This window comes from Pinus tabuliformis, chromosome 5_1 (genome assembly GCF_031772625.1).
Source record: "Pinus tabuliformis cultivar Carrire ecotype Pingquan chromosome 5_1, CPIR1, whole genome shotgun sequence".
Taxonomy (NCBI): domain Eukaryota; kingdom Viridiplantae; phylum Streptophyta; class Pinopsida; order Pinales; family Pinaceae; genus Pinus; species Pinus tabuliformis.
The window spans coordinates 597,889,757-597,914,194 of record NC_142305.1 but is presented as its reverse complement, the minus strand read 5'-3'; the positions used below and the strand labels follow the sequence as shown (position 1 = coordinate 597,914,194).

The 24,438-nt window shown below is 35.6% G+C and overlaps 2 pseudogenes; both read right to left on the bottom strand.

The window, feature by feature from the left end:
* Positions 1–4,928: 4,928 nt before the first annotated feature.
* On the bottom strand, positions 4,929–5,489 carry LOC149166285 (polyadenylate-binding protein RBP45 pseudogene; annotated as a pseudogene).
* A 13,205-nt stretch (positions 5,490–18,694) lies between these two features.
* On the bottom strand, positions 18,695–22,312 carry LOC149166284 (uncharacterized; annotated as a pseudogene).
* Positions 22,313–24,438: the final 2,126 nt, after the last annotated feature.

Sequence of the window (24,438 nt, the reverse complement as noted above, 5' to 3'; positions counted from 1 at the left end):
GCAATAAGTTTGACTCCAAATTAAAAGGGATAAGGAACTAATTTACAATATTCCATGTCAAAAAGGTGAATAAGGTCACATGCGTACTTAGATTCAGAAAGAAAACCTCCTTCCTTGGTTTGCATTATGTAGAGGCCAAGGAAATAATGCAAATATCCTAATTTTATCACTATAAAATCCTTATCAAGACTGCACTTCATAAGGATTAAAATAATAGGGTCGTTACATGTGTTAAAAACATCATCAACATAAAGAACAATGATTATGATATGGATTCCTTCTTTCTTGGTGTAGACAATGGGGTCAGACTTTGTCAAACTTCGCATTTTGAATGGGATTGTCTCAACCATTGTCAACCATGGTGAGACATGTTTATTTTAGGGTTTTTATTATTTATGTTGTGGTTTATATACCTTGGGTTAATCTATTGGTTTTGTATACCATGGGTTAATCGCTTTCCTTTGTTCCCTTTGGTTTATAATTCCTTGGGTTTTTAATATGAATCCCTTGGGTTAATATTATTGCCTTGGGTTTATAATGACTTGGGGTTTTAGGATTAAACCCAACGAATTGATATTATAAACCTAAGGGAATTAAACCCAACGGATTAATAGTAAAAACCTTAGGGATTACAAACCTCGAGGTTTTTAGTATTAATCCCTTGTATCAATATTGTTCCATTAGGTTTATAATACCTCGGGTTTATTATCCCTTCGGTTAATGTTACTACCTTGAGTTTATAATCCCTTGTGGTTTTAGTATTAAACACAAGGGATTGATATTATAAACCCAAGCGATTAATAGTAAAATAAAAAGGGATTATAAACCGCAAAGTTTTTTATATTAATCCCATGTTATTTATATTGTTATAGATTTATCATTGGTACAGCCAAATGAAGCATTTGGCTATATCAACCACATTAACCATTGTAAAGTGGTTTAATGTACGTTAATACATATTACTATACATCAATGTACTTTACTTAATATACATTAGTGTGCATAAAAGTAATGTACACACACTAAAGTGCATTAATGCACAGTAATGTACATTTAAATACATTAATATAGTAATATGCACAATAATGTATATTTGATATATATAAACTGAGAGTATTATATACTAAAGTTTATATAAATGTGTATTTATAAATATGGTTGATACAGGCCCGTCAACATTTATCAACCATATTTATTAATTTAATTGTGTTAGTTAATAAAAAATAACTACCAAAATAATTACCCACCAATAAATTTTTTATTTTCAAAGTCACCATAAAACCAAACCAAGGCCATTAATGGAATGAACTGATTGGATGCTATAAAATAATTGGATGATCATCTAAAATCACACAACCTCCACACTCGTTCACATGCATCCATTATTGTTAACCTCCACACTCACATGCATCCATTATTGTTTAGCCTCTATTTGACATATTTGTGGGATTTTTCTTTTCGATAAAATTAATTTTCGTACTTGTGAAAGGCAATTCAAACTAACATACTTGGGGCGCAGTTGGGAAGCCCTAACTAGCAATTGCACCAAATGTTGCAAAGGAAACGTCGTAAGGCACAATTTCAAGAAGAATCCTACCATATAAAACATCATCGAAAATAAAAATTAGTAATCAAAATGTCATTCAGAACTAGAAAATAAAATCACTTACCTTTCCAACATAGATTGCATCTTAATATTCAAAGATAATGTTTCAAGTTCCAATAGAAAATATTTGATAGATTTTGAAATGTGTAGATCCTTACAAGGCATTGTTTTCCCACCTTCATCGGCACTAACGAGTGCCTTTCTTCCATTGCAGCGGTGTCCAGTAGGTCGTTTTCCCGCAACACCTCTACAGAGACACCCTAAGAGGCACCCATACAAAGGGCTTTGAAGCTAGAAAGTAAGATCCCCTGCGCTATTAGATTGCGAAAGATTGCTGAATAAAATTCTACCTTCTCTCTCCATGTCTTGTTATGTCCGGTAGCGATTATGTATAGACATTATGCTATGAAAACTTTTCGCTAGTCACAGGCCTAGAGGCATCATTTCTACTATATAATTAGTCACAAAGAGTAACCAGTCAATTTCCTTCCTCTATATTGTCTTGGGATCTCGAGCTAGGGGTTATAACCTCCATAGATATTTGAAAATGGTAGATGTGTTTTACTAATCTAGTGAAACAACCAAAATTGAAAGAATTTGAAAGTAGTTCGATCAAAAGGAAAATTAATCTGTGATAAAGAGTAACCAGTCAGTTTCCTTCCACCACATTGTCTTGTGCTCTGGAGCTAGGGGCTCCAACCTCCATAAATCTTCGAAAATGGCAACTGCATTTCATTAATTCAGTGAAACAACCAAAATTGAAATAATTTGGAAGAAATTGCATCAAAAGGAAAATTTGCATTATTCGTGAGTACATCTACCTAGCATTGGACAAAGCTAAGGCCAAAGAGACACCATTGCCTCCACCAAAAATATCTTCTCCGAGAAGCAACTTGGCAAACCTCTTTCATCAATTCCATATCTACATAAAAAAAACTCCAGTTATTCATTCAATAATTAAGAACTTGTGTTCATTGTATTGTTTCAATCCTTAGAAACCCACAATTTTGTAGAGTTCTCTGATTCCTTATATCAAAATAAAAGTAAACTCGCCTTCTCATAGCCTCAAAACGATCTTAAAAATTAGTTCATGTTAGAGAACCATCAATATTCAGACATATCATTTTAAGTTTTTGTATTGTTCTTAGAAATTCAATATTTTCTTAAAGACCAAACATGGGATAAACTAAGCAAGGAAGATTTCAAATTGGTACCTAAAATACCTATTTTTCTTGGATCAACCGGTACGAGTTGACACAATGAATGGATTACAATGAAATCTTTATTCTTACCTAGCGAGAGAATGTTGAATAGAGCTCTTGCGCTTGTCTTGGCATGCCAACGCTTACTACGAGAACCTTTGGTGTTCAGATGGTGCTCAAAACCCTGGAGTAGGAACCCGAGTCAATCGCAACTGTTTCAAATAACCTGAACAATTCCAAGCACCCAACTACATAATCTAACGACGCAGAGTGATGATAGGTAGCCTCTAAGGAAGTTCTTTTTAGAGAGAACACCTTATGGCGTAAATATAATTTAATAGAAATTTTGAGGGAAATAAATATAAAGAACATATAAATATAAAGAACACAATATTTTACACATAAATATAAACAACACACTATTTTATAATTTCCTCTTATGCATTATTGGAAAATAACAATTAATTTAATTAATTATTAATATGAGTTTTCTTCGTATTAAGTTAAGGAAGGATACACAAAGTGATGATAGGTAGCCTCTAGGGAAGTTCTTTTTAGAGAGAACAAGTTATGACGTAAATATAATTTAATGGAAATTTTGAGTTCATTGTGTGTTCCAACATTATGCTAAACATATCTATAAAGAGTAAAAATAAATATAAATAACACATTATTTTACACATAAATATAAAGAACACATTATTTTATAATTTCTTGTTATGCATTATTGGAAAATAACAATCAATTTAATTAATTTAATATGATATTTCTCCGCATTAAGTTAAAGAAAGATTTTTAAATAAATTATATATATCATAAAGAGAAAAGCACAAATTTTTGGGTAAATATAAAGAACACATAAATATAAAGAACACATTATTTTATAATGTCATGTTATGCATTATTAGAAAATAACAATTAATTTAATTAATTATTAATATGAGTTTTCTCCGTATGTGTTGTAGGCAAGTTTTTTTTTTAGAGCATGAAGTTGCCTCTTCTTGAATAAAATAACAATTAATTTAATTAATTATTAATATGATTTTTCTCCGTATGTGTTGTAGGCAAGGTTTTTTTAGAGCATGAAGCTGTCTCTTCTTGAATGTAGAATATGTTTTGGAATTTATTGTCCATTTGAGGGTTGGTTGGTGCTATTGCCTCATTTATGTTGGTTTGAATAAGTGTATTTTAACATATCTTAGGGGAAGGCCGCCATTACCTGTGCGCCCTCCCCGCCACGTTGCAAAACCACGTGTCAATCAACATGGATCCGGTACGACACCTGTCCACCGTGGAGCTCCACGTGCTGGGCATCGTGTCATCACATAAAACTTTGTGTCCACGCCATTTCTTTCGTTTGTTTGGGGTCATTGCTGCGATGTTCTATTTTCCCTTTGTCTTTCTGCTTGGGGCCGGTTGTTGGTCGAAGCACCCCGCCGAAGATGGCGTGGGAAGGCCCCAAAACCTGCGCGCTTCATCTAGTATGCAGGTGCTGATGCGAGCATTTGTTCGAGGTGTAGGGTTTGTGGACCTGCGCGCTTCATCTGGTATGCAGGTGCTGCTGCGAGCGTTTGTTCGAGGTTTAGGGTTTGTGGTTGGAACATCGCTTCTGCTTTTCTTGTGGTTTTCCACCTAGATTTCTTGGTCATTCTGGACTATCGGTTGCTTAGGGTTTCTCTGGTGGTGGTCTTATTCGCAGTTTTTGTTGTTTGGGGAGGAGTCTGTTGCAGTTTTACCGGGCTCGAGGTAATTATTTAATTTGGTGTTTTGTGCAGGTTTTTTTGCTAGTTTTCTGTTGTCTAATGGCTTTTTCTTTTCGTTGCAGGTGTGGAAAAGGTCGTTGCAGGTGTGGAGGTGGTCTGGCAAGCTCCGGGGAAGGCCGACGACTGTCACTGGTAGGATTTTAATCCTACCAGCAATTTCTCTGTGTTTTTCAACACAAACAACTCTGTTTGGATATTTTGTAAACTTTCTATGGCAGGTTTTGAGGGTTTAGGGTTTTGTGGATAAGGGTTTAGGGTTTTTGTGGATATTTTGATGTTGTTTGTGGCTTTCAATGATGCCATTTGTGAATTTGTGAATTTCGCTGTTTTCGCTGCTATTTTCGTTGTTTTCGTAGTCTATTTTGTTATGGCAGGACCTATTCGCATAGGCCTAGAGGAACAGAGCATTCCATTCATCTCTATTATAGCCCGAACCTACTCATTCCCATCCCCAAATGTTACAAACCCATATCCCTTTGAACGACCTGTAATGTTATCAGTAATAACCTTTGCCCCTTTTACAGATTGGTATACAGCTCTGAAGGTCTCTTGTAGCAACTCGTCTGTGTCACCAGATGCCAAATCTCCCACGAATATAGTAAAATCTTCCGAACGCTTTTCTGTACCGCTATTCGTTGCCCAATTTAACCTGTAAAATTGTTCAGCCCTGGGCATCTGTATGCCATTGTAATTTTGGAGAGCCATCTGGGCCGCTGCCTGGCTCGCAAACTCCAAGAAGCCATAACCCTCTGATTGCCCAGTCTGCTTATTGCGAATAATCTTAATGGAATGAAGGTCCTTGGAAGAAGCTAAACATCAGTGCAGATAATTCTCATCCATCCAATGCTGCAAACCGCCGAACCAGAGGGTCCTGATCTCCCCGGCGGAGCTCTCTTGTTGCGGGGATTTCCACACCATAACCTGAGGTCGAGGTTGGGGTTGGGGTGGCTGGGGCCAAAACCCAAATACAATAACGCGCGCTCCAGTAAATCAATGGCAGCACGATGGGTATGATAAAATTGTATTAAGGCTAGGGAAATTTTGAACCAGAGCCTGCCTCGAGCAGAAATACAAAGGGAAAATGGAACATCGCAGCAATGACCCCAAACAAACGAAGGAAACCCTCTTGATATGTATTATCATCCAATATAAGATATTAATATTTGGTAGTCCATCGTAATGCCAAAATTGGTTGAAAATTTGAGTTCATTATGGAAGAGGAAGGGATAATAATTGTTACATGTATCCATATTTGACTTTGAAGATTGAATTTCCCCATCCCCTTTAAGCCTTAGATTGAATATCCTAAGGAGTGAATCCACCTAGGATTAAGAATCATTTTGAAAGGGGAGGCAGTTAACTGACTTGGACATTATTTAGACTGGCAAGCATAGTTTTTTGTTCTTATTTGTTGATGCTTGTCTGGCCTGTTGAAACTGCAAGTTAAGCCTTGCATGTATGTTATGCTGATAGACATGATTATTTTTTCAAAATTTATGATTCATTAGAAGCTGGAAATTACTGCTTAGTTCTGTGAGAAAGAAGCTTATGATGGATATCGTCTCATAGTTGTCTTAAATGGGACGAGATGGGAAAATTAAAGTAGAAATACCAATATTTATTTTATGTTTTCAATACTCATTCTTGTACTGTAAGCACAGATGTTCATGGAAAGGGATCTTCAAGATGATGATAAATTATTTTGGCTTGGCACCATTCAGTTCTTTCACAGATGGGTGAAATTTCATTTGCCCCACCCATGAATGGTTGTGGTTGTGTTTACTTGCGAATGAAGGATATCCATAGTCCTTTTCTGATGGCGTTTGACTTGCATTAGAGTACTTTGGTAATTGAGTACGAGCTTCCATAGGTGTGGTTGTTCATTGTCAAGGCCTTATTGACCAACTTTATAAAATTTTACTTAGAAAACACTCAATTGTTATTAGTACATTATTTGTTATTTTTAGTTAAGTTTTCTCTATTCTAGTGCTATTTACCTTCAAAAATATATGGGAATGGAGTGTTGAATCTGTTATTCTATTGTAAGAATGAGATGTTGGAACTATCTTTCTAATGGCTTGTTATGTGTTACATTTAATAAGGTTGTGTCCATGTAACAGCAGTTGTGAGTTATGCTTGCTGAGTCATGAATCAACTCTAACTCATATCAACATCAAAGCAATTTTCTTTTTTTGAAGGAATTCTGCAGATATAGTTGGTCATTGTCAAGGCCTCATCAACCACCTTTATAAGATTTTACTTGGAAAACAGTCATAAATGTTATTAGTACATTATTCATTATTTTGAGTAAAGTTTGCTCTTTTCTAGTGTTGTATATCTTTAGAAGTATATGGGAATGGTGTATTGAATCTGTTATTTTATTGTTATGGCCTGTTATGTGTTGCATTTCATAAGGTTGTGGCCATGACTCCATCTAATAGGAATTGTGAGTGAATCATGAATCAACTCTGATTCAGATCAACATCAAAGCAATTTTATTTTTTGGAGTGAATGCTGCATATGCAACGCTGTCAAAATTGACCAACAACTTATTTTCCAGTGCTCTATTCCTGCTATGATTCAAACCTTGATTATTAACATGGAAATTCCCTGTCTCAACACTTTAAGCCTTAGATTGAATATCCTACGGAGTGCATCCACCTAGGATTAAGAATACTTTAGAAACTGTAGGCCACAGTGGCTAGGGGGGATCCCTTAAGAACCATCCTTTCCATCAACCTAACTAATTTGACCATGAGGAAATAACAAAAAAATAATTTATATTGTTATCACCCATTTATAACTTAAGACAAATCAATTCAATATTAGTAATTAATGGTTTGTTCCCCATGACATTATCATTCCAAATCTAGCTATCTTTGTTGTTTCCTGGAATCCATGCCCTTGGAGTGAGTTACATGTGTACCATCTCTTAGAAACTTCCAGATATGGGAACCTCTTTAATTTTCCTCAATATTGGTAATATGTCTTTTATTGCACTCCTTGAAATATTTTTTCAATGGTAGCCACCGCAATTGAAATTTTTGTGTCCTATTTATTTTTGGGGATGAGAAGATGATTAAATGATGCCAGTTTTACTCAACTGTTGCAGTTTGTAGCCACCTTAATTGAAATTTTTGTGTCCTGTTTTTTGTGGGGTTGAGAAGAGATTTGGGTTTATGTATGGTTATTGGTCAGAAATGCATAGGAGGATGATTAAACTTCATTTGCTTAAGGATTTAGGTTATTCTCATATTTACAGCAATTATATTGAGATGGGGTGTTATTATTTTAGTGTTCTATGTTTGGACATGGAACTAGGATTTTGAATATCTGAATTTAAATTTGAAGGTTTTTTCCTACTCTACTTAATAATGAGTGCTCTCAAAAACTTCTTATGAGATAAGACTGTCTAGTCATGTGATTTCTATATTTAGCCTTTTTCATATGCAACTTGATAATGAGTGCTCTCAATTTCTCAAGTGTCCTCTCAATGAATAAAATTATCAGTGGCTCTTTGACATTTAATAAAACTTATTATGAGATAGATTGCCTCCTCATTTGAGACTATTTGGTCATTTGATTTTTGTATTTAGTCATTTTCCTAAGCCTTTGGCCATTATCTCTTGTCCAGAGTTGGAATGGAATGTTATTATTGAATTCCCAAACATCGCAACAATGACCACAAACAAACGGAGGAAATAGCATGGACACAAAATTTTATGTGATGACACGATGCCCAACACGTGGACCTCCACAGTGGACAGGTGTCGTACCGGATCCATGCGCTTTGACACACAGAATAACTTATAGAAATAGTTTATCATAATTAATATTTTATAGAAAGACATATTCCATTGAAAATTTCTTTTCAACGCACAGTTAGGTTGCCACAAGAAATCACTACTAGGTTGTAAGCCAAAATGTTTATGTGACAAGAAAAAGATACAATCTAGTGTTGTAAGCCAAAAAGTTTTTGTGACAACGAAAAGATACAATCTAGTGTTATAAGCCAAAATTTTTATGTGCCAAGAAAAAGATACAATCCATCCAAAATCCACATCATAATGTGGTTAGAACAAAAAACATATGACACCCCTATTCTTTATGGCCCTGAGAATCTTGAGTGCCAAAACTCCCCGAGTTACCTTCTTGAGCCAGGTAGGTTAGCCTACCAGTCAAGGGTTGACTAGGAAATGGTTGATTGCTGCCATATGATTGATTCCAATTTGCAGCTTCCAACCATGGATGTACTGAGTACCCATACCTCACATTTGCACTACTGACCCCTGCATTAAGTGGAGGTGTGTAATGAGCATATAGAGAATTGACACCAACTCTGGTAGGAACAAGGCAAGTGGGTAAACCCTCAGTTTGATAGTGGGGCACTTGAATGTTTATGAGATCTTGGAATAATGGTGTATTATTTGCAATGGAGTCCAATGAGTTTGAAATAATCCTAGTTTCATCAGCTATTCCTGTATTTTTGATCATCCCTTGTCCCTTTTCAAGCATTTGTTGTGCCTTTCCTTTTTCCTTTTCCTGTCTTTCCATTTTCTTTTGTTGGTCCTTAACATGCCTTGCTTTATCTCTTTCAATCCTTTCATCTGCTCGATGTTGTGCTGCAACAATCCTTGCTACCTTCTTCTCCTTGACTAGATCCTTCTTTTTCTGTTTTAATTCTTGCATTTCAAATTTCTTTTTTTTCAGACTCAACTAACAGGTTTATATAGTCCTTTGGGGTGAGTAACTGTGAGCTTCGGCCCAGACGAAGACTACCCGGTGCACCTTGCTTTTTTTTCATTGATACTCTCTCTACTAGTAGCTTTAGGAACCGTCCAAGTGTCTTCTCCACCCCTCCCACCTGCATGTCATTGCTTGGTACTTCCCTTTCAGTATCTGTTGGAACTGATTGAACTATATCATTATCTTCATTTGATGCCTCATTATGTCCTTCATCTTCTTCCATTGATCTATTGTCCACAAAAAAATGAACAATTTCACTGTTCAATTCTGCTGGTTGTGAGGGCATGTTCATGCTTTCTTCATTGATTGCTGAGACACTATGTGCATTCATATTGATCATTGCTTCTACTAGCCATGAAGGTGGGGTTACTTGGCTTGGCAATGTCAATTAGTCATTGTCAACTGCATGTTCAATAATATCATTAACAATATCAGCAACAGGAATTTCATGTTCTTGAGTTGGTGAAACGATCTCCATGTTACTGCGAATTTGTTCATTGTTATATTGTGTTTCACATATAGTTTCATCATCTTCAGCATATAAGTGTCCTTGAGACAGAGAAATCATATTACCAGCTGCAACAACATCATCTTGGTCATCTATTTCTTGCACTTCAACACCTGTTTGGGCATTCCCTTCTTCCTGACCATCCACATGAAACGCTTGGCTACGACCAGTATCGTGCATAAGAGCATCATAGTTCAGTGGCCAGATTCCTGTCCTCCTAAAGCCAGCCTTGATATTTGATGGTGTTAAATCCATTTTAAAAGCTTTACTTGCAAGCTCTGCTAGCTCAAACCTTTTCACCTCAACCCCTGGATTCTTTGCCATCCATGCAGCGCGCTCCAACCTGAAATAGTTCTTGAAAGGGCCAAACACACTAACATCAAGGGGTTGCAGTCTGTGAGTGGTATGAACTGGCAATGTCAACAGGTAGATTCCTAAATTGTTTGCTTCCTCAATTGTTTGTACAGCCATGTGGCTCCCATGGCCATCTAATATCAAAAGGTGTCTATTATTAGGCGAGATGCCACCTAGTACCAATGCGGCAAAGTGAAAAAGCCAACTTAGAGACAGTTCTTTAGTCATCCATGCATGGGGATGTGCAGCCATGCATGCACCTGGTTCACAGTTTTGTATATAGTTTTTCAGTTGATTTTTACCTTTGAATAGATAAAATTCTGGGATTGAAGTACCAATTTCATTGACACAACGTGAAATAGTTATCCACTCCCTGCTCTTGGGCAAAATCTCTGGCACATTTCGGCTCCTTCTCTTGGCAATTACCCACATGCAACAATTCCTCCCTTCCTGTAAACCTATTTCATCACAGTTCCATATATGGTCTTCTCCATAAGAATGTTTATCGTAAGCACTAGAATGTGTGTCATAGAACTTTTGCACAACTACAGGGCGCAAATTTAATGCTCTGTCTCTGTCAAGGCCCTCAGCAGTATGCAATACAAGTTCTGGATGCCTTTTCTTAAACCCAAACCACCATGATTTACCAGGAAACCCATCTTTGAATGGGTTTGGCCTCCCTTGACAGATTTGAGCAACTGTTGATTTGAGTTGTATCAACTCTAGCCCATGTCCCAGTTAGGGCATCTCTTTACACCACCCCACCACCTCGGCCTCCTCCTCCTCACTCATAATTGTAAGAGGCCCTCTACGTTTTGTATGAGTCAGTCCATTTATCCAATAATGTATTGATGAGGGAGGAATACCATGTTTTTTTGCAGATGCTTGAACTGAGTATCCATTAAACTCTATGTCGTCAATTGCAACTAACATTTGTTCTTTTGTCCATCCTCTTATAGCATTGATCTTTTTAGTTGAGTTTACCCCTTGGACTGTTGTTGTTGGTGGTTCTGTGGTTGATGGTGTGTTAACATCAGCTGCTATCACATGGTCATCCTCAACAATGTTCCCTGGTGCATTCTTGGCATTGACATCAGCTGGCCTGTCATCATCAGACGATGTGCATCGTAGTTGCGCACCCCTTGTCACTCCCCTGCCACTTCTCCTTGTATGAGCAGAGTAACTTCCTTTTGCCATAGATGCAACAACCTGTAAAATTATTGCATGCATTTAGACATTAGAATATTTGTAAATTATGCTTTATTACTTCTACAAAAATACTTTTCCTTTATTACAAGAAATTATCAACATGTATGTTACAGGAAATCGAATTGCATTACTTATGTTACAGGAAAACGAATTGCATTAGTTCATAGTCTCTCATTGCAAATTACTTCGTAGTCTCTTAATTGCCTGCCTGTTCATCAGTTTAGCAACTTTTATATGGATTCAAGTAGGATTCTATGATAGTTGTTTCAAATATCATTTTCCATTTTTTTTGTTGTTTGGCATTGCCAAAAATGTCTCAGTACTGCAACTTCTCCATTGCAGTCCATGGCCACCATTCCAGGCATAACTTCTATGTTGGGAACAACTTGCAGCTGTGATCAGCCTTGTGGTCTCTCAATCCTCTGCCTGTTCATCAGTTTAGCAACTTTTATATGGATTCAAGTAGGATTCTATGATAGTTGTTTCAAATATCATTTTTCATTTTTTTTTTCTTTTTGGCATTGCCAAAAATGTCTCAGTACTGCAACTTCTCCATTGCAGTCCATGGCCACCATTCTAGGCATAAATTCTATGTTGGGAACAACTTGCAGCTGTGATCAGCCTTGTGGTCTCTCAATTCCCTGCCTGTTAATCAATTTAGCAACTTTTATATGACCAATGACACAACTATGAAATTGTACATCCAATTTCAAAAGATTCTCTTTCTCAAGCTGTTGAAGTTTCGATATGGGAGCACCATAAGTAATAAATCATATTAATATTGCACATCAATATGAATTCACATTTTCTAGCCTTCGATTTAATGCAAATCCTCTTTCCGCAGGGAACTTATCGAGCAGTTCAATATTCTCGAGTTACTCTGAATATTTAGTATTTTTTTCGTTCACACTGGATTTTTCCATGTATTCATCTGTTTTCATAATGAGAGTAAATGTTTCACTTTCATAGGGCAGTGTCAAAATTTTGCAAATGTCATTCCAAGTAAATCCATAGTTCATCAATTTAGCAACTTTTATATGGATTCAAGTAGGATTCTATGATAGTTGTTTCAAATATCATTTTCCATTTTTTTTGCTGTTTGGCATTGCCAAAAATGTCTCAGTACTGCAACTTCTCCATTGCAGTCCATGGCCACCATTCCAGGCATAAATTCTATGTTGGGAACAACTTGCAACTGTGATCAGCCTTGTGGTCTCTCAATTTCCTGCCTGTTCATCAGTTTAGCAACTTTTATATGGATTCAAGTAGGATTCTATGATAGTTGTTTCAAATATCATTTTCCATTATTTTTGCTTTTTGGCATTGCCAAAAATGTCTCAGTACTGCAACTTCTCCATTGCAGTCCATGGCCACCATTCTAGGCATAAATTCTATGTTGGTAACAACTTGCAACTGTAATCAACCTTGTGGTCTCCCATTTACCTGCCTATTCATCAATTTAGCAACTTTTATATGACCAATGACACAACTATGAAATTGTACATCCAATTTCAAAAGATTCTCTTTCTCAAGCTGTTGAAGTTTGGATATGGGAGCTCTAGAAGTGATAAATCATATTAATATTGCACATCAATATGAATTCACATTTTCTAGCCTTCGATTTAATGAAAATCCTCTTTTTGCAGGGAACTTATCAAGCATTTCAATATTCTCGAGTTACTCTGAATATTTAGTATTTTTTTCATTCACACTGGATTTTTCCATGTATTCATCTATTTTCATAATGAGAGTAAATGTTTCACTTTCATAGGGCAGTGTAAAAATTTTGCAAATGTCATTCCAAGTAAATCCATAGTTCATCAATTTAGCAACTTTTATATGGATTCAAGTAGGATTCTATGATAGTTGTTTCAAATATAATTTTCCATTTTTTTCGCTATTTGGCATTGCCAAAAATGTCTCAGTACTGCAACTTCTCCATTGCAGTCCATGGCCACCATTCCAGACATAAATTCTATGTTGGGAACGACTTGCAGCTATGATCAGCTTTGGAATGGACTTATCAGTCATAAAAAGTTTTAGAAAATTGAACTGAAAAAATTAAATATGTTGAAGGCATTCATTTTTTTTTATTTTAAGGAATGGTTTTAACTTTTCTAAATAGCTGTATTTAGAACCTAATTTTTATTCAATGGCTATTTGTGAAACCATCCAGATACCCTTTTAGCACTTATGGCCAGACAGATCATGTAAGGACTCTGATAAATGAAAACAAGTCTGTAAGAACAATGACTTTCAATGGCTGTTTGTGAAACCATCCAGGGATCCTTTTAGCAGTCATGGCCAGACAGATCATGTAAGAACTTTGATAAATGAAAACAGAACTGTAAGAACAATGACTTTCAATCGCTATTTGTGAAACCATCTAGGTATCCTTCTAGCAGTTATGGCGAGACAGATCATGTAAGAAATCTGATAAATGAAAACAATGAAAACAGAATTGTAAGAAGAATGAGTTGTAATTCATATAACTAACCTGGATATATTGGCAACTGTTTTGTGATGTTGTCTTCAAGTTTGCTAAATAGTTTGAAAGCATAAAATGCAACTTCAACAGTGGGTGGACTTCTTTTATAGTTTTGGGCACTTGAACTTAATTGGTGGACATGGATGCACATGGATTTCAATGGCTTCATTTTGAATGTGTGGTTTGGATTTAATGTGATGTGATCTAACGGTTGGGAATTGGTTATTTGTTAATCCATGTGCTTTGATCTGTTTTAATGAGAAATAGAGTGAGTTGGGTGTCATTTATTGTAGTTATTGGATCTGGGTGTCATTTATTGAACAAAGTGGGTTTAAATGTTTTTGGGTTGGGTGTCATTTATTGAACATAGGGTGTTTAGTTGTTGAACAACACAGCAGTTATGGCTGACATACATTCTCTTTTGTTATGTGCAGGTAGGCATATTTATTTGGGATGCAAAGCTGCAGTTCTGATGAGTGGGGGTTGAAGTGACTGCTGCTTTTGGAATAGATCATTTTGGAAGCCTTTATGGTTTTAGTTGTTTTCTAATTGGGTCAATATGGTTTGCAGTCTTAAGTAGTAAAATACTATTTATGGACAGTTGTGGGCCCAGTCAATATATGGGGAAATTTTGGACATAAATTAATACTTATTTATACTTAATGTTATTTATTTTTGTTTAAATATTGGTTTCAAAAGTCTCAATTTATGGTAGTTTGGTGGAACCAGTACTATATCAATTACTGATCCCTGCACAATATTAAGAATCTCTCCTTATATTGTGAAAACTTGTGACTCGTCACTCAAGTGAACTTAACTCAATGCCAAATTCGTGTGAGTTTTTTTAATCCAATCTTGAGTTTGTTGGTTTTGCATCGGTAACTGTTTTGACTTTGTTCCCACCATCAGCGGAAAACGGAAAGAAGTTGGGGAGAGTTCACTCCCCGGGTTACAAAATATATACTATACAAATTGTTCTTTACATTAAGAAATTAATAATTAACTATCTTAATCCAAAATCCTTAGATTAAGGAGAAACGTAAGCGCTGGATTTTGACTTGACTTGGAAAATTATATTAGGTCATTGCATATCTCAAGAACAATTGATGAGTGAAAATTAATTAAAAAAATTGGTAGTATTTTAATTAATTTTAAAATAAAATGCTATATAATAAAATAATAAGTTTTTATAATATTAAGATAATTATATTAGTTAAATTGTCAAATATTTTATAAAGGTTAATATTTTGTTGTTTCTTTATTAATTATTGATAATTAAATTAAAATTCTGAAAATATATTTATTATATAATTAATAAATTATCTTAATTTTTTTTAAATCCAAAACAAAGATAAAGATTAAAAAAATGAAATTTCATATTATTTTAGCTAGTTTATTTTAAAATATTATTTTGGCTAGTTTATTTTAAAATATTATTTTAGTTAGTTTATTTTAAAAATTGATACATCAAATTTAATTAAAAAAATATTTATTGCAGTTTTCTTCCTAAGAGGTCAAGGTTCAAAACCAAAGCAGGTAGAGTATGTATGTATTTGTAAACTTAGCAGTGAAATAGCTGCGTGGAGGTAGGTCCCTTGTCCCACAAACAAAGGCATCTCATACACCAATTTGGTATCTAACTTGGCCGTAACTTTAAAATTGGATAAAAATAATAATTATTATAAATGTCAGCATAGAGAAGAAGGATGACGACTATCTTAACTAAGATCGTACCAACACAACTTACTTCCTCTAAATAACCTTCGAGCTTGTCGATGTAAATGCCAAATAGGGTAGGGGAGAGGGGGCAACCTTGTTTAACTCCGATATTACACTTAGTGTCTTTCGACCACCCCTCATTACTCTTTAGCTTGGCAACTACATTCTTGTATAACCTTATAGTGGCAGCACTCAACTCGAAAGGAACCTTTAGCTCTTCTAATCTATTCCAAAGGTTGTTTCTAGGAACCGTATCGAAAGCCTTTCTAAAGTCCACAAAGCAACAAAAGAGATTGGATTTATCATTACAACATTCCTCCACAATGATCCTAAGCATAACGAGGTGGTCTGTTGTTGAGTGATGCCTTCTGAATCCCGCTTGGCCTTTAGCTCGCTTACCTTCACTTTCAAGCCATATGCTCAACTTCTTTTCCAAAATACTACCATATAACTTGGCTAAGAGAGGGCTGATCATAATTGTCCAATAATTAGAGGGGTTATTTCTATCCCCACTTTTAAAAATAGGTATAATGAGGCTCTCAGTCCATGGTTTAGGGAACCCTTGCTTGACTGCTTGATTGAAAAGCTTGTGGATGTGGAGGATGAGGACAGGACCTCCAATATTTAAGATTTGTGCCTAGTAACCTTCAATGTCCTTAGCTTTCCCATTAGCCAGGCGATTAACCCCAATCTCAATGTCTTCTAAAGAAAAAACTTCTTTCGTTGTGAGCAGGGTTTCAAAGTTATCCATGACATTTGGAGAAATTTCATAAAGCTTTTTAAGATAGGGATTCAAATCGTGTAGAGCAATTTTATTATTATCTTTAGTTTTCTTAGTCAAAATCTGGCTCCAAAATTTCTTAGGAGCTACCTTAGAGAGGTGTAAGAGATTCTCTTGTCTTTGACTAATGTACTGCCTCTTTTTCCTTTTAGTTAGGGCTTTGTATATTTTTATCTTGTCCATTTTAAGAGATTCATCAACAACTTCCTTAATTGCTCTCCTCGCACTTTTACAATCTTTGTCATACCATGGGTTGGTTTTACTATTTTTTTTACTATTTCAAACTTCAATTGAGAACTTGTTGATAGAATATGAGAGGGTTGTAGTAAAATTATGATATAGGTATTCTATGTTGTCTATACTAGATAAATGAAGCAAATTAGTTTTTAATTCATTTAGAAAGAGATCGTTTTTATTTCTAACAAATATTAAGTTCTTTTGGCTATAAAGATTATTTTCTATATTAGATAAATATTTTATAAAGGTTAATTTTTTGTTGTTTATTTATTAATTATTGATAATTAAATTAAAATTCTGAAAATATATTTATATAATTAATAAATTATCTTAGTTTTTTTAAATCCAAAACAAAGATAAAGACTAAAAAAATGAAATTTCATATATTTTAGCTAGTGTATTTTAAAATATTATTTTAGCTAGTTTATTTTAAAAATTGATACATCAAATTTAATTAAAAAAAATGTTTGTTGCATTTTTCTCCTTAAGAGGTCACGAGTTCAAAACCAGAGCAGGAAGAATATGTATGTATTTGTAGACTTAGCAGTCAAATCGTTGCGTGTTGGTGCTGTTGGTGGGTCTCTTGTCCCACAAACAAAGGCATCTCATACATTAATTTGGTGTGGCTTGGTCATGACCTTAAAATTGGATAATAATAATTATTATTATAAAGTTTGTGGGTTTCAAAATCTAATTAATAAATTATATAGATTAGAAGTGAATTATAAATATGGAATATGTCTTAAAACTGCTTTTACTTAGTTAAGAACTTATTTTACTAAAAACCCAAAAAAAAAGTAATATTATTTTATTATTTTAGAATATTAATAGAAGACAATTTTAAAACATTGATACATTTTCCCATATTTAAAAAAAAATAGTTAAAAGTGAATTTAGTTTTAATTAATTATTTAATTTTTTTTATGTTCACAAATTAAATATTTGCACTTTAGTTGGGATGTCCATTGATGTTTAGAAGATAAATTAATGATGTTGAGGAGTGTTTGAATTCATAGGTTAGAAATAGAGTCAATATGGTCAAAAACGGAGTTGTTTTTAGTGTGATTTTTTGGACTTTTCAGTGTTGGAATCAGACTGAAAAATTTAAGGTGAAATCTTGATTTCTGTTAATTAAACTAGTTTTTTGACTATATATATGGATTGAGCACTCTCATAAACCCCTATGGCACTTCCATTATGCAAGTATTACCTATCAAACTTGTAATTTCAATAAATTTCTGCCGGAATTTAGAGAAATTATATGCAAGGATTACCCATCAAACTTGTAATTTCAATAAATTTGTGTGGGATTTTAGAGAAATTAGACCAGAAAAACCTATTGGAAAAACTTCAAAAAAATAACACTAAAGACAACTCCGTCAAAAACCCTCGGCCTCCAAAAATACTGAAATTTAACCCAAATTTCCTAAAATTCCAACAAGATTTTTCCCAAAACCCAGATTATAGTAAAAAATCATACCAAGACTTCCCCTACTTTCTGAGCTAATTGTCTACTCATACTTTCTGAGCTAATTTGCCTACTCATTATAGGAAACTCCTATTTCATAGACTATAGAAAAGTAGCCTGACATGTAAGGTAGATAGCTTTCGCCCTCTCTCTCGAGGCTGTTACCTCGATTCGCATACTATCACTCAAAAGGCGAAAGCTATCTGCCTTGCAACATTTACTTTTCTATGATCTATGAAATAAGAATTTCCCTCATTATAGACTACTCTTAAATGAATAAAAAAACATATATTTATTACTGGTCCTTTAAATAGGACAAAAAATTACGGAAACTAATGTAATGCCAATGGGATGGATCCGATGATTTCTGATGCATTTGTTTTTTGGTACGAACTCTGTATTTATATTTATATAAAGTATATTTAAATAGAAAAATCAGAGATATGCTCAAAATAAAAGATAAAACATTGTGCTGATGAGAGCATTGCTGAGTCTGGAAATATGTAACAAAATAGACCATATCTGTCCATAGAGACATGGATGACCATTCAGGGCCCTAGAAATAAAGCCAAACAAAATAGACCATAGAGACATGGATGACCATTCAGGGCCCTAGAAATAAAGCCAACCTATCAAAACTAGAAGATCAAGAAAGTAATAAACAAACATCTTTACAGGCATTGAGCGCAAAACGAACATTGAGCGCAAAAGGAAAAATATTATTTTGGGAAGACAAAATAAGCAAAATATATTAAGTGCCTGGCACAAAAAATCTTCAATATGATATGAGCGTGTTCCCATTTGAATCTCCATCTTCCATATACCACGCTGGATTGAAAGACCTTTCTTTGACAGTTCATCAGCACGAGAATTATAACATTTTTGAGCACGAGAATTATAAGATTTCTGACGCATTTGTTGACTTATGCGCAGGGTCCATTTCATCAGCACGAGAATTATAAGATTTCCGACGCATTTGTTGACTTATGCGCAGAGTCCATTAATTAAATTTGGAAATCCAGGGCTTTACCGTGCAAATGACTCTTTTGTGATCTTATTCAGAAGATGCCATGAAAGTATCAGCGAGCTGAACAAATATTACTCTAATATTTCTAGCTCTTTGTGATTTTATTCAAAAGATGCCATGAAAGTATCAGCGAGCTGAAAATACTTTCTCACCCACCGCCCGCTGAGAAATAACGCTCCGATCACAGTTCCAAATCCTGTTACCCAACCAAATCCTATACCAACTTCCCACGATTCCCACCACTGCACATTCTCGTCCCTGTCGTCATCCTCCTCTCGAGTGTGTTCGCTGCAGTTGGTTGCAAGGGGAAGCCCGCACAGCCCTGGATTATCCCAGAATGAATTTGCCTCAAATGTGTTGAATTGCGGCCCATTTGGAATCCTCCCCGATAGATTGTTATTTGACAGGTTTAACCAGCTCAGGAACTTCAGATTTGCAAGCGTTGTAGGTATTTTACCCTCCAACTGGTTGCATGACATATCTAAAGTTTCTAAATCGACCATGTTGCCTAATTCTTGGGGAATCAGTCCAGTAAAATGATTACGTGATACATTCAACATCAGGAGGCCCTTCAGATATCCAATCTCCTTTGGGATGTCACCTGTAAGGCTGTTTCCTGACAGATCCATAAAAGTGACAGTCCAGAGGTCGTAAAAAATATACTCCATGTACTGACCCTTAACCATCAAATTAACCACATCCGTATGGTACTGTCCATATCTAAGATCAATGGACCGAGACCTTGTGAAATCTTCATTCTTCATTGTTGATAAGTTTGAAAGCTGTCGTGGTATCCAACCGTACAGATTGTTCATTCCCAGATCAAGAATTTGGAGCTTCTGAAGGTACCCAATCTGGATAGGTATCTCACCTTCAAAATTATTTGACCTGAGACTGAGTATGCGGAGCATCGAAAGATCCCCAATCCATTCAGGCACTTTCCCTGATAGGTTGTTTCTACTTAAATCCAAAATTTCTAAGTTTTTGCAATTTCGCAGAGACATGGGAATCTTTCCACTCAACATGTTGCCATTGATGTGTAATACCTGAAGTTTGTTCAGTTTTCCCAGTTCCACTGGTATCTGCCCCAGAAATTCATTATTTGCCACATTCAATACCTGGAGAGAAGAGCAGTTACCCAAATGTGAAGGCAGTTTGCCAGAGAGTCTATTGTCTGAAAGATCCAGAGCTTCTAGATACTCTGTTTACTCACAAATGCAACCAGGAATATGCCCGTCCAGTTTATTCGATGCTAGGAACAAGAAAGTAGAAGACTTCAACATCGAGCACATTTCTGAGGGGATTGGACCTGTAATATTATTAGTTGACAGATCAAGTTCCACAGGGAAGCCTGCGTCAGGACTTGGTGGATAGGGAAGGCTGCCATGGAACTGATTCGCTCGTAACTCCACCTGCTTCAATGAAGTCGACGAGTTGTACAGTCGAGGTGGTATTGACCCTTCCAACTGATTATAAGATAGGACCAACCTCTCGAGCTTCGGAAGATTCCACAGCCATGAAGGGATTTCTTCATTGATACTATTATTGGTTAGATCCAGGATAGTAATAGAGCGTTGAGTCCTCAGAAAAACAGGAAACGCCGGCTTTATTTCACAAACAGCTAATTTCAACACATCTAAATCAAATGGCGGAGTCCACGCGGAGGTGATATTGAAGCTTAATTTGTTATTCGACAGGTCGAGATATTTCAGGCTGTTAAGGCCTCTGAGGTGCGCCTCTGTGATTGCTCCGTTCAAAACGTTGTGAGTAAAACTGATGTTGGTCACTTTAGACAACAAACCTAGGGATACAGGAATAGACCCCGTCAAATGGTTGTAGCCCAAGTCTAGTACAGTAAGCGATGGGAGGTGTCCCAATGATTCTGGTATCACTCCATTCAACCTGTTTTTTTGCAGTTGTAGCTGAATCAGAGATGATAGATTTGCTATAGCAGGTGGTATAAAACCGGACAAACTATTGTTTGGCATCTGGAATATTGTTAGTTTCTTCCATTTTCCCTGAAAAATCTGAGAAACATTCCCCCTAATTTTATTATTTCCCAAATAAATCCTTTTCAAATTAGGAAGCCGAGAGAGGCTCTCAAATGGAAGAAATCCATTGACATTTGCACTGCTCATCTGCAGTGAGACCAAATTCTTCATATTCCCTAACGAACTGGGGAATTCAGAGTGAAATGTGTTTCTATCAAGATGTAAGGTTTGTAGGGAGGAAAGCTTCTGCAGGGAAGGGGAAATGGAACCTGTCAGTCCGCAGTTTGACATCGAAAGATTTCTGAGGTGAGAAAGCCGACTTACTGATTGTCCCCATGATGATGAGGTTGACGAGAGATCGACTCTGTCAAGAGAAAGATGTTCCAACGCCGTCAGATTTGTAAGCCACGAGAGATCGTGACTTGCCAACACAGAAAGCTCCGAGGAGGAGAGATCTAGTACTGTCAAGCTACACAAATTTCCGAGCTGCCATGGAATGGTACCTGCAAATCCTGATGTGGACAGGTTGAGGTATGTCAAATTTTTCAATAGCCCCAGCTCTTGGGGGATACCTTGACCTGTAAAATTATTGGAGCTTACATTCAAACTCTGCAAATCCCTTAGCCCGACCAGTTCTTCAGGAAAGAAGGCACCGCTCAAATTGCAATTATGCAAATCTACCGCAACAACTTGGCCTGTCAGTTTGTCGCAGGAAACACCTTCCCATTCACAACAACTTAATGAAGCATTCCACGAACCCAAACGTCCCAGAGGATCATGCAAAGTGGTTTTAAAAGCCAAGAGAGATTGCATTTCGTAACTCGAACAATTAGTTTCAGAAGAAACAGACGTGAACATACCCGTAAAACCTATGTAACATATCAACAGCCGTATTAAAAAACTGTGTAAGCTTGTTTGGATAGTACCTGTAAGTGGCCATTCTTGTTTCAAAGAAGTGTATCTGCAATGACTGCTGCCTGTTTTCGTCATCATAGTGATTTTATGTGGGCGCCTGGTATCTCAGAACTGTGATCCCATTCATGGTAGATAGCATCATAGCCTGCGCAAAGGAAGAGAGGAGGATTCACGAAATTCACTTCGTTATCCTAATGAAGTAACCAAATGGTTTCGTTATATTGAAGAGCTTTTCTGGAACGAACTAACTGGTGATATTAGCTTCTTTCCGGCAAATACCGTGAATGTGCAAATTCCAATGCATATGTCAATCTTTTTCAGTTTCCATCTAACCGCTGCGAATTTGACCAAACGTGGGTTTTCTTCATGAGTGGTGTTCTTCTAGCTGAAAAGACAATATACACACATGTTATTCTCAAACTTTTTTAGGCTTTTTCCATACTCTTGTTTCACACTTAAGTTAATGTAAAAGTTGGTTCTTAATTCAGCATTCAGAGCCTTTGCTCGCCTTGGTTCACACCTAACATACCTTTGCTCGCCTTGTTTCACACCTAACACACACGTGCTTCCCAAACTTTTTTTAGGCATTTTCTATCGTCTTGTTTCACACCTAAATTGATGAAAGTTGGTTCTTAATTCAGCAATCAGAACCTTTGCTCATCTTGTTTCACACCTAACACACCTTTGCTTGTCTTGTTTCACACCTAACACACACCTTCTTCCCAAACCTCTTTAGGCATTTTCCATGGTCTTGTTTCACACCTAAGTTGATGCGAAAGCTGGTTCTTAATTGAGCAATGAGAACAAAAAGCATTTTCCATGGTCTTGTTTCACACCTAAGTTGATGCGAAAGTTGGTTCTTAATTGAGCAATGAGAACCTTTGTTCGTCTTGTTTCACACCTAAGTTGATGCGAAAGTTGGTTCTTAATTGAGCAATGAGAACCTTTGCCCTCCACCAAATGCTAGCTACAATGATATATTTTTGTTTTACATCACAAATAGGGTTGAATTCCAATTGAGCAATGAGAACTTTTGCCGTCCACGGAATGCTAGCTACAATGCTATATTTTTGTTTTACATCACAAATAGGGCACATAGAAAGTATGGTTGAATTCCTTAATCCCATACTTGTTTACACACCTAAGTTGAAGGGAAAGCTGATTCTTAATTGAGCAATGAGAACAGTTGAATTCTTTAATCCCATACTTGTTTACACACCTAAATTAATGGGAAAGTTGGTTCTTAATTGAGCAATGAAAACCTTTGCCGTCCTCCTTGACTTGTGAATGTGAATGTGAAATATAGGAAATAGATAAAAGTTCTAAAATTCTCATTATCCAATAAATGAAAAGTCTTAGTTTGGTCGACTGAAGGATGTGAATGTGAATGAATTGATGGGCATCATCATGCAGGCGATGCCTACTTCCAACACTATAGAATATTTATTGCCCCTGACATGCTCCGGAGATAGCCCCTTATAACGCGCCGTTTTTTTTTCCTATAGTCATCCGGCCGCATGTTATAAGGGGCTATCTCCGACGTATGTCTGGGCGTAATAAATATTCTATAGTGTTGGAAATAGGACTCGCCTCATCATGCATGGTATGGCCAACTCTGACAATCATAGAGTACCAGTATGCACGATAGCAGAGGCAATACTAGAGTTCAGGACAGTAAATTGATAGTGACATGCTATGCAGTACAGTAAATAGTACACTAAATAGATAGTAACATGACATATAGTTTTGAAAATATGGTTCAATTGAAGATAGGTTTGGAATTTCAAGGTAAAGTTACTAAATAGATAGTGACATGATATATAGTTTTGAAAATGTGGTTAAATTATAGATAGGTTTGGAATTTCAAAGTAAAGTTTCTAATAAATAAACAACGCACAAATTTAGTGCAATTTATTATTTCAAAATTTTTAACCTAACCTACCACGTTCAATGTATCCGCTTCTTCAATGTACCGGATATGTTTTTTTTAATGGTTATATACATTGAAAAAGAAAACAGACGCGAACATAATTAAAAATAATTTTTTATCTCATCTGACAATGCAGGCGTGTTTTAAATATGTATTGAATTTTTTCCTTTTGCCATTGTTGAGAATATTAATTATTTTTTTTAAATTTAATTTAAGAAAGAAATAATTGTTTTAATTATTTTGCATCTAAGAATAAGAATATCCTAAATTTTTCACTTTTTATTATATTTATAATGTTTAGAGTATCTATGTATAATGTTTAGACTATCTATGTATTTTCACTTAAGAAAAATAGAATTATTTTCAATTCTTTTGGTTATTTTCAATTCTTTTGATCTAAGGATAACATCATTTTTATATTCAAAATTTATATAAAAATAAAATTAAACACGTAATATTTAATATAATTTTTTTATCCATATTATGGATATTAA